Source organism: Cervus elaphus, chromosome 5 (assembly GCF_910594005.1).
Source record: "Cervus elaphus chromosome 5, mCerEla1.1, whole genome shotgun sequence".
Classification (NCBI taxonomy): Eukaryota; Metazoa; Chordata; class Mammalia; order Artiodactyla; family Cervidae; genus Cervus; species Cervus elaphus.
Window position 1 is genome coordinate 119560233 of NC_057819.1, and position 12291 is coordinate 119572523.

Below are 12291 nucleotides of genomic sequence, written 5' to 3' on the forward strand. Positions count from 1 at the left end.
GATAGTCCTCAAAGGGTTATACCAAAAGTGCTATGTAAATTGAACATTTTTACAATCATTAAAAGATGTTTTTTTAAAGAAATAAGTGTGTAATTCTTAGACTTTTAAGGTAAAAACAAACCAAAACTGTATAGATAGTTTTTTGGGAGAAATCTTGAAGATTAATACACTATATATTTGTTTTCTACAAATGGATTATTGATTTTTATCATATTTTCTTTCATTGACGTGTAGCGATTTACAGTATTGTGTTAGTTTCAAGTATACAACAGCAAGTCAGTATTTTTGCAGATTATATTTCATTTGTAGGTTATTATAAGATGATGAGTATAATTCTCTGTGCTATACAGTAAATCCTTCTTTCTATTATATTCTTTTAAGCTTTTCCATTCCCTATTTTTATGCATTTGACAAGTTTTCATGGGTGGTATGGGCTTCCCTGGTGGCCCAGTGGTAAAGAATCTGCCTGCAATGCAGTTGAGACAGAAGACTCAGGTTTGATCCCTGGGTCAGATCCCCTGGAGAAGGAAATGGCAGCCCACTCCAGTATTCTTGCCCGGGAAATCCCATGGACAGAGGAGCCTGGCAGGCTACTATCCATAGGATCCAAAGAGTTGGGCACAGCTGAAGTGACTTAGAGTAGCATTGGTGGTCTGTTCAAATAGCATTCTCTTCAAAATATTTTTTAGCACTCCTTGTGATTTCTTCTTGACCCATGGGTATTTAAAGTATAATTGTTAATGTCCAAACAGTTGATGATTTCCTGGTCATCTTATTATTAACTTAGCTAATTGTACTCTTATCAGAGAACCTATCCTGTATTACTTTATTGTTTTTATATTTATTGAGATTTTCCTTACAGCTTTGCATACAGTCAGTTTTGTCTAATGTTCTTGATGTACCAAGTAACGTGGATTCTGCAGTTATTGGGTACAATGTAGGTCATTTTTGTAAATGGTGATCCTCAAATGTTTTATGTCCTAACTTATTTTAAAATTATTTACTGAGAAAGGTGTGATTAAATCCTATACTATGATTGTGGAATTGTCTGTATCTGGAAGTTGTCTTACTAGGGAAGATTCCTGGAGTAGGAAATGGCAACCTACTCCAGTATTCTTGCCTGGAGAATCCCATGAATAGAGGAGCCTGGCGGGCTACAGTCCATGGGATCGCAAAGTCGGACATGACTGAGCCACCAACAGACACACACGCATGCGCACACACCCCATGAGGAAATGTTCCTCGTTATTTTTAATAATGCCTTTTGCTTGAAAGTTGACTTTGTCTAGTGTTAACATAGCTGTCTGGCATTGTTCTGATAGTATAAATACTAAGGTATAATTTGTTCCGTTCTTTTATTTTCAACATACCTATATGGTTAAACTCTTAGACGCACATAGTTGAATTTTCTTTTTGAATTCATTCAGACAAGTTTTTCCTCTCAAAGGAGATGTTGGAATTCATTTACATTAATTCAGCCAGTGATACAGGCTTTCCTCGTAGCGCGTTCAGTAAAGAATGTGTCTGCAATGCAGGAGACCCAGGTTTAATTCCTGGGTTTGGAAGATCCCCTGGAGAAGGAAAAGGCAACTCACTCCAGTATTCTTGCCTTAAGAATCCCATGGACAAAGGAGCCTGGCACGCTACAGCCCATGGGGTTGCAAGAGTCAGACATGACCGCGGTTAAACCACCACCAACCAGTGATACATCTGGGGTTTAGTATGGCACTGCTGTTTGTTTCATGCTTGTCCTGCCTGTTCTGTCCTTTCCCCCTCTCTCTTATTGCTTTATTTTGGATTGATCAGAACATTTTTTATATTCCATATCTCTCCCTATTGATTTGGGGATTTTGAACTCTTATTATAATTTGTTCAGTAACCACTTAACTTTCAGATTAAAACATCAATCAAAGTTTGGTGTCAATTGGTACTTTTATCCTCTCCTTGGACTATGCAAGAGTCTTAGAATCTTTACATTAGTTTAAATAGTTTGTATTTAAACTCCACAAGACATTATTATTGTTGTTTTATATACTCACTGTTACATAGATTTATTCACAGATTTGACCTTTTTATTGATTTTTATTCCCTCCTTCCTTCACTTTCTAAATGGAATCACCAAATTTCTTTTTGTTTCTAGAACACCCTGTATAATTTCCTTTAGTTGGAATCTTGATGTGGCAAATTTGCTTCAGTTTTCTGAAAACACCTTTATTTTGCCTTTATTCTTGCAGGATGTTTTTGCTGGGAGTGGAATTATATATTGGCACTTGTTTTCTTTCAGCACTTTGAAATATTGTTCATTGTCTTCTGGCTTCTTGAATTACTTCTGGTGAAAAGTTAGCTGTCAGTCTAAATGCTGTCTGCAATCTGTCTTTTATCTCTTTGTTTTTAGTTTTCTAGATGTTACATTGATGTGCATAGGAGTGCTTTTCTTTTTAATCTATCTTTGTTTAGCTTCTATTTATTTATGTTTGTAGGGTTTTCAGATATGTGGCTTGATGACTTTCATCAGTTTGGGAAAATTATTACTAATTATCTTTTTAAATTTTATTTTTCCCCATTTTCTCTTTGTTCTTTCCTTCTGGGACTCCAGTTATGCTTTTGATAAACTACATGTGTGTCATTTATGTCTCTTACACTTTCTTTCTATCCTTTTGTCTCTGTCCTTTATGTTGGATAGTATAAAAAAATCTGGGTTTTTTTGTTCTTGTTCGGTCGCTAAGTCATGTCTGACTCTTTGCAACCTCATGGACTGTAACATCTTCTGTCTTCCACTAGTTCCCAGAGTTTGCTCAAATTCACGTCCATTGAGTTGGGTGATGTCATCTAACCATCTCTTCCTCCGTCACCCCCATCTCCCTTTGCCTTCAGTCTTTCCCAACATCAGAGTCTTTTCCAGTGAGTTGGCTTTTCTCATCAGGTGGTCAAAGTATTGGAGCTTCAACTTCAACATCAGCCCTTCCAATGAATATTCAGGGTTGATTTCCTTTCAGTTAGTTCAGTTCAGTTGCTCAGTCATGTCCGACTCTTTGCGACCCCATGGACTGCAACCCGCCAGGCCTCCCTGTCCATCACCAACTCCCAGAGTTTACTCAAACTCATGTCCATTGAGGCGGTGATGCCATCCAACCATCTCATCCTCTGTTGTCCCCTTCTCCTCCTGCCTTCAGTCTTTCCCAGCATCAGGGTCTTTTCAAAAGAGTTAGTTCTTCGCATCAGATGGCCAAAGTATTGGAGTTTCAGCTTCAACATCAGTCTTTCCAGTGAATATTCAGGACTGATCTCCTTTAGGATGGACTGGTTGGATCTCCTTTCAGTACAAGGGACTCTCAACAGTCTTCTCCAACACCACAGTTCAAAAGCATCAATTCTTCTGTGCTCAGCTTTCTTTATAGTCCAACTCTCACATCCATACATGACTACTGGAAAAACCGTAGCTTTGACTAGACGGACCTTTGTTGGCAAAGTGATGTGTCTGCTTTTTAACATGCTGTCTAGGTTGGTCATAACTTTTCTCCCAAGGAGCAGGCAGCTTTTTATTTCATTGCTGCAGTCACCATCTGCAGTGGTTTTGGAGCCCAAGAAAATAAAGTCTGCTAGTGTTTGCACTGTTTCTCCATCTATTTGCCATGAAATGATGGGACTGGATGCCATTATCTTAGTTTTCTGAATGTTGAGCTATAAGCCAACTTTTTCACTCTCCTCTTTCACTTTCATCAAGAAGCTCTTTAGTTCTTCTTCACTTAATCAGTGGGGAACTGATTTCCTTCAGGATTGAGTAGTTTGATCTTCTTGCTGTTCAAGGAACTCTCAAGAGTCTCCTCCAGCACCACCATTCAAAAACATCAATTCTGGTGCTTAGCCTTCCTTATGGTCCAACTCTCACATCCATACATGACTACTGGAAAAGCCATATGCACCTTTGTCAGCAGAGTGATGTCTCTGCTTTTTAATACAGTGTCTAGGTTTGTCATTACTTTCCTTCTAAGGAGCAAGTGTTTTTTAATTTCATAGCTGCGGTCACCATCTGCGGTGATTTTGGAGCCAAAGAAAATAAAATCTGTCACTGCTTCTACTTTTTCCCTTTCTATTTGTTGTGAAGTAATGGGACCAGATGCCATGATCTTAGTTTTTTGCATGTTAGTTTTAAGTCAGCTTTTTCAGTGTCCTCTTTCACCCCCATCAACAGGATCTATAGTTCCTCTTCATTTTCTGCCATTAGAATGGTATCATCTGGATATCTGAGGTGGATATTTTTCCCAGCAGTCTTGATTCCAGCTCGTGATTCGTCCAACCCAGCATTTTGCATAAGGTACTCTGCATATAAGTTAAATAAGCAGGGTGACAATATACAACCTTGACATCCTCCTTTCCCAGTTTTGAACCAGTCCATTTATTTCGTGTCCAGTTCTGCCCCCCACCCCCCACCACCCCCACCAAGTCCAGTTGTAACTATGGCTTTTGACCCACATACAGATTTCTCAGGAGGTAAGTAAGGTGCTCCGGTACTCTTGTCTCTTTAAGAATTTTCCACAGCTTGTTGTGATGCATACAGTCAAAGGCTTTAGTGTAGTCAGTGTAGCAGAAGTAGATTATTTCTGGAACTCCCTTGCTGTCTCCTTGATTCAGAGAATGTTGATAATTTGATCTCTGATTCTTCTGCCTCTTTGAAACCCAGTTTGTACATCTGGAAGTTCTCAGTTCACGTACTGGTGAAGCCTTGCTTGAAGAATTTTGAGCATAACCTTGCCAGCATGTGAAATGAGCACAGTTGTATGGGAGTTTGAACATACTTTGGTATTACGATCTCAAAGAAGGGAAATGCCAAAGAAAGTTTGTTCACTAACATTGGTCTATAATCTGCTTTTAACTGCATTCAGTTCTTAATTTTAGTTTTTGTACATTTCAGTTCTAGAAATTCCATTTGCTTCATTAATTTTTTTTTTAATTTGGAAATAATTTTGGGTTTGCAGAAAAGTTGCAACAATAATACAAAAAACTCCATATACCCTCCCACAGATTCATGAACTTTTCACTGTATTTGTGTCAGCATTCTCTTTCTGTATGTACATACACAGAGCGTCTCCTCTCCTCTACTTCACCCTTTCTGTCTCACTCTTTTTTAAAATCATTTGAAGATGGGTCAAATGCATCATGCCCCTTTACTGTTAAAAATTTCAGTACGTATTTCTTAAGGAGATTACTTTTTATAACCACAGTACATTTGTTCACGTCAAGCAATTGTTGATATAATACTTTCATCCTATCTACCATTTATTCTCTAAATTTTGTCAGTTTACCTAGTGATTTTTAAATAGAATTTCATCCCTTTGTTTCCAAGATTCAGTCCAATAAGGTATTACATTACTTGTTGTGTCTTTTTACTCTCATTTAATTAGTTATGGTTTCACAGCCTTTCTTGACATGTTTGAAGAATAACTGAACTACTCCTAATTGTACATTTTTTTTTTGCAATGATTAGATTCAGGTTATATATCTATGGTCTGAATGTTACATAAATGTATGTTGTTTTCTTCGTAGGGTATTATAGGTGGAGGCGCACAATGTCCATCTGTTACTCATTTGTGATTCTGATGACCAAATCAGGGTACTGTCCGCTTTCTCTGCTGTACAGATATGAGTTTTCCCTTTTAACTTGAAAACAATTTATAGGTAGACACCATTAGGTTTTTTAAAAAAATTCTTTGTGTTCCTTGTCAGTAGTATTTCAATCTTGTCTCTTAACCTGTGAACAATAGTCAGTTGCTATTTATGTCTATATCTGTCTTAAAGTCTGTACCTACGATAGACACTCTAAATGTATCTGTTTCTCTTGGATTTCACTTAAATAATTATATTTCCTCCTATGCCAATTTTTTTTTGTGTGTGTGAGCTTTTCATTTTGGGTTAATTTTAGCTTTTTACAAGAGTTGCCAAGATAGTACAGAGAATTCCTGTATACTCTTTACCTAGTTTTCCTTATTGTTGCATCTGTGTGTTACCATGGTGCATTTGTCAAAACTAAGAAACCAACATTGGTACACTGCTATTAACTAAACTCCAGATTTCTATTTGGATTTCATTAGCTTTTTCATTAAAGTCCTCATTGTGTTCCAGAATTGAATCCAGAGAACTATATAGCATTTACTTATTGCATCTCTCCAAACACTGATTGGATATGACAAAAGACAAATAATAGTTGACATCACCATACTGGTTAAGTTCCCCCAACTCCACTGACCACATTTTGAAAGAAGTGCACATGGGTGTGCACACACACACACACACTCACTCACTCATACATGTCAGAGATCTGAACTGCCCTCAAATTTGACATTTAAAGAAATAGTTTATGCAAAATTTGTTTTCTGGCCAAGAACTGTGGTTTTCTTAGTTTTTCACTTTTGATACCAGCAGTAGGATTTTCTGTCCCTTCATAACAGTTAATCCATATAAAATAGCTAGTAGAAAAAGAGTTCAGTTCAGTCTCTCAGTCATGTCCGACTCTTTGCGACCCCATGAATCGCAGCGCGCCAGGCCTCCCTGTCCATCACCAACTCCCGGAGTTTACTCAGACTCATGCCCATCGAGTCGGTGATGCCATCCAGCCATCTCATCCTCTGTCGTCCCCTTCTCCTCCTGCCCCCAAGCCCTCTCAGCATCAGGGTCTTTTCCAATGAGTCAACTCTTCGCATGAGATGGCCAAAGTATTGGAGTTTCAGCTTCAGCATCAGTCCTTCCAATGAACACCCAGGACTGATCTCCTTTAGGATGGACTGGTTGGATCTCCTTGCAGTCCAAGGGACTCTGAAGAGTCTTCTCCAACACCACAGTTCTAAAGCATCAATTTTTCGGCACTCAGCTTTCCTCACAGTCCAACTCTCACATCCATACATGACCACTGGAAAAACCATAGCCTTGACCAGACGGACCTTTGTTGGCAAAGTCATGTCTCTGCTTTTTACTATGCTATCTAGGTTGCTCATAACTTTCCTTCCAAGGAGTAAGTGTCTTTTAATTTCATGGCTGCAGTCACCATCTGCAGTGATTTTGGAGCCCAAAAAAATAAAGTCTGACACAGTTTCCACTGTCTCCCCATCTATTTCCCATGAAGTGATGGGACCAGATGCCATGATCTTAGTTTTCTGAATGTTAAGCTTTAAGCCAACTTTTTCACTCTCCTCTTTCACTTTCATCAAGAGGCTCTTTAGTTCCTCTTCACTTTCTGCCATAAGGGTGGTGTCATCTGCATATCTGAGGTTATTGATATTTCTTCTGGCAATCTTGATTCCAGCTTGTGCTTCATCCAGTCCAGCGTTTCTCATGATGTACTCCGCATGTAAGTTAAATAAGCAGGGTGACAATATACAGCCTTGACGTACTCCTTTCCCTATTTGGAGCCAGTCTGTTGGTCCATGTCCAGTTCTAACTGTTGCTTCCTGACCTGCATGCAGGTTTCTCAGGAGGCAGGTCAGGTGGTCCGGTGTTCCATAGTAAGATGCAGATGCTGTGTAGACTTTTTGCCTTGAGTACTAGGTGAGTGATTTATTTCTAAATACTATGCTTATTAGAGGTAGGCACCAAATTTGTGCTTTAGCAAGATTACCAATCATTGTATTCTAGACATTTGAACAACTGCTGCTTTAGTAGTGATCATATTATTAAACCCATGTATGTCAAGGTTGTACTGTAGTATTAAAGCTTATTATTTTGATTTACTAGGTATTTCATTATGTCTATAATGATTTTGGGGGGTCTTATTCTAGTACTTTTTCTTTTCCATGGTTTTTCATGTAAAATGTTTATAATTTAGAGTAGCTATAAAAATAGTGATTTGTGTTCTGTATAGCAGGAATTTGAAGAGAAGCAGTCTGTTTTTCTTCAAGTGTTCTCCGAGACAGAAATTCCAAAGCAAGAATAAATTTGATATTAAAAGGAAAAGATGTGTTTATGGAATGATATCATTATTGTTTTCATCATCACATTTTTTTTTCTTTAATCATTAGTGAATAATTGGGTGGGTGCTTTATTCTTTATATTATTATTTTTGGCTCATGGCTTATTTTTAAAGTTAGTAAGGTAAGTTTTGTCATGACTTAATCATTTATTTTAGAGAACCATTTTAATTTTTAGTTTGAAAAGCGTTCATAATAAAGGAAATTGGCTATTCTAATTCGCTCTTTGAATAGTTGATCTGAACTTTTATGTGGGCCACTAGATGAAGATTTAACAAATAGATTTTATGTCAAGTAATAACAAATGAATTTTCTTAGGCATCTCATGTCCTCAAAGGACATGTGAATATCAACTTTGAATTTTATAGCTTACTTCAGATTTATAATGTGAAAATTGTTTCTGATGTATGTAGGACTTGGAACTCTTGTGAAAACACAACTGTGCGGTTCTTTTGAATTATGAGTGATAAAGGAAAAATATGTGTTTTTGTGTTTTATAAAATTTAAATATTTATATATTTTTTAACTGTAGTTTTTATTGTTTACAGTCATGCAAGTAATTAGTAAAAGTTCCAGTACAGTTCTTTGATATAACTAATGCCACTATTTGGTATCATTGTTTTGGTAAATCATCATTCAGGTATGAGGAAAAAAAATACTGTCAAGTTCAGATTATTCAGAAACTCAGAAAGTATAGTACCCCTAGTATAACACAGCCACTGGAAGAAAAAAATATCTTGAGGCTATCTCCTTCCAAAATAAAAAATGAACATGAAAAAGCAGAAATGTAGAAAGAAAAATAAGCAAAGTAAATAAAACTATAGTTAAATGTAAATAATTCCTGATAATATACTACAAGTAGAATTTGTTCCAGGAAGGCAAAGATGTTTCTGTATCAGAAAATCAATGCAAATTTTTACTTAGAAAAAAAATAAAACCACATTATTATATCATTATATTCTGCTAAAGCATTTTATAAATTTGAGCAGCCATTAAAAACATCATTAATATAGAAGGATACTTTAAATGTAATAAACGGTATTCACCAAATCCAACAGCAAATATCATTCTGAACAAAGAAATGAATCAGCCATTTCCATTAAAACAGAAACATGATAGAGATTTCTCCTATTATCAACCTTTTTCAAAATTGTTTAGAAGTTCCTAATATCCAATAAAGACAAGAAAATAAGGTGACTAGAATAAATATTGGAAAAGACAAGACAGTGCCATTTTTATTTTTAAGCAAGGTCAAAACCCCAGAATTCAGTAAATATCTATTAGAAACAATAATGTAATTTGGCAAGGTGATTGACACTTTTAGCTCTGCCAGTATTTACTGATTAGGAATGTAAATGAGAAAAAAAAATTACATTCACAGTGATAGCAGCCATCAAATTCTCAGGAATAGATTTAACAGGAAACCTTACTGAAGTGTGTAAGACTTTGGTTCAGTTCATTTGCTCAGTTGTCCAACTCTTTGTGACCCCATGGACTGTAGCACGCCAGGCTTCCCTGTAAGACTTGGACAAATGGAAAGACATATCATGCTTCTGGATTTACATATAAATTTATTTCAGTTCCATTCAGGAAACAGGTTCATTTTCAGTTGGATTCAGTTCAGTTCAGTCGCTCAGTCATGTTTGACCCTTTGTGACCCCATGGACTACAGCACATGAGGCTTCCCTGTCCATCACCAACTCTTGGAGCTTGCTCAAACTCAAATCCATGGAGTCGGTGATGCCATCCTGCCATCTCATCCTCTTTTGTCCCCTTCTCCTCCTGCCTTCAATCTTACCCAGCTTCAGGGTCTTTTCCACTGAGTCATTTCTTCACATCAGGTGGACAAAGCATTGGAGTTTCAGCTTCAGCCTCAGTTCTTCCAACGAATATTCAGGGCTGATTTCCTTTAGGGTCGACTGGTTTGATCTCCTTGCTGTCCAAGGAACTCTCAAGAGTCTTCTCCAGCACCACAGTTCAGAAGCATCGGTTCTTTGGTGCTCAGCTTTCTTTATGGTCCAACTCTCATATCCATACATGACTACTGGAAAAACTGTCAGTTCAGTTTAGTTCAGTCACTCAGTCATGTCCGACTCTTTGTGACCCCATGGACTGCAGCGTGCCAGGCCTCCCTGTCCATCACCAATTCCTGGAACCTACTCAAACTCATGTCCATTGACTCGGTGATGCCATCCCACCATCTCATTCTCTGTCATCCCCTTCTCTCCCACCTTCAATCTTTCCCAGCATCAGGATCTTTTCAGATGAGTCAATTCTTGACATCAGGTGGTGTAAGTATTGGAGTTTCAGCTTCAGCATCAGCCCTTCCAATGAATATTCAGGCTGATTTCCTTTAGGATGGACTGGTTGGATCCCCTTGCAGTCCAAGGGACTCTCAAGAGTCTTCTCCAACACCACAGTTCAAAAACATCAATTCTTCTGTGCTCAGCTTTCTTTATAGTCCAACTCTCACATCCATACATGACTATTAGAAAAGCCATAGCTTTGGCTATATGGACCTTTGTTGGTAAAGTAGTGTCTCTGCTTTTTATTATGCTGTCTAGGTTAGTCCTAGCTTTTCTTCCAAGGAGCAAGAATCTTTTAATTTCATGGCTGCAGTCACCATCTGCAGTGATTTTGGAACCCAAGAAAATAGTCTGCCACTGTTTCCATTGTTTCCCCATCTATTTCCCATGAAGTGATGGGACCAGATGCCATGATCTTAGTTTTCTGAATGTTGAGTTTTAAGCCAACTCTTCCACTCTCCTCTTTTGCTTTCATCAAGAGGCTCTTTAGTTCCTCTTTGCTTTCTGCCATAAGGGAGGTGTCATCTGCATATCCGAGGTTATTGATATTTCTCCCAGCAGTCTTGATTTCAGCTTGTGCTTCATCCAACCCAGCATTTCACATGATTTACTCTGTATAGACATTAAATAAGCCAGGTGACAGTATACAGCCTTGATGTTCTCCTTTCCCAATTTAGAAACACTGTGTTGTTGCATGTCCGGTTCTAACTGTTGCTTCTTGACCTGCATATGGACTTCTCAGGAGGCAGGTAAGGTGGTCTCTTGAAGAATTCCTGTCTCTTGAAGAATCTTCCAAGGTTTGTTGTGATCCATACAGTCAAAGGCTTTAGCATTGCCAGCGAAACAGAAGTAAAGTAACTTTAAAATTCTGTGGAAGAATAAATGAAAATAATGAAATATGAAAAGGAATCATTGATTCTGGTATGACTTACAAGATATTAAAACTGATAAAAATACATGGTTACATAGGCAAATAGGCTATATTTGTCTAGGACAGAGAGGAAGAAAGCCATGGTATTAGTAAGGCCAGAGCATTATTGCCACTTCATTTTGTGGGACTGTCTGACACATTGTAGGACATAAATGCCATTATGACCAAAAGATACCTTCTAAATGTTAAATAGCCAAAATCTGTCTTTGATTTAGACTTAAGCTAGAGATAGAATGGAGGTATTGGAGTGGAATTGCTGGTAATTTGGAGAAATGTACAGGGTTTTGTGTGAACAAGTGCTTTTGTTTCTTTGGGGTAAATGTCCACGAGTACAGTTCCTAGGACATGTTTTAGTTTCATGTTTTGTTTTTAAAGAAAGTTCCGTCTCTTTTTCAGAGTGTCTATGCTATTTTACATTCCCACCAGCAATGTGCAAATAATCTAATTTCTTCTCACCCTTGCTAGCATTTGGTGTTGTCACTGCGTATATTGGTATCTCATTGTGGTTTTAGTTTGTGTTTCCCTAGTGACTCAATGATACTGAGCATCTTTTCCTGTGCTTATTTGCTTTCTATATGTCTTCTTTGGTGAAATATCTCTCCATGTCTTTTGGTTGTCTTCTGGTTGGGTTGCTGTTGTTCATATGTTAGCTTTTGAGAGTTCTTTATGTAATATATTCTAGCCTTTGTCAGATAACGTTGTTTGCAAATATTTTCTGTCAGACTATTGCTTGTCTCTCTATAACCTTAGCAGAGTCTTTTCATAAAGTTTTTAACATGATAAAGTCCAGTTTATTGTTTTACTTTCATAGATCATGATTTGGTTTCTGTCAACAGATACTTATTTGTTAATCACTAAGTGCTGGGTAGTCAAGGCTATGGTTTTTCCAGTAGTCATGTATGGATGTGAGAGTTGGACTATAAAGAAAGCTGAGCGCCAAAGAATTGATGCTTTTGAACTGTGGTGTTGGAGAAGACTCTTGAGAGCCCCTTGGACTGCAAGGAGATCTAACCAGTCTGTCCTAAAGGAGATCAGTCCTGGGTGTTCATTGGAAGGACTGATGTTGAAGCTGAAACTCCAGTACCTTGGCCACCTG

The 12291-nt window shown here is 37.7% G+C and overlaps 1 protein-coding gene across 5 annotated transcripts in view; it reads left to right on the top strand.

The window, feature by feature from the left end:
* The window catches only part of TANC2 (tetratricopeptide repeat, ankyrin repeat and coiled-coil containing 2), a 371488-nt gene that overhangs the window by 39967 nt on the left and 319230 nt on the right, over positions 1-12291 (top strand). The gene's annotated exons all lie outside the window — the stretch shown is intronic.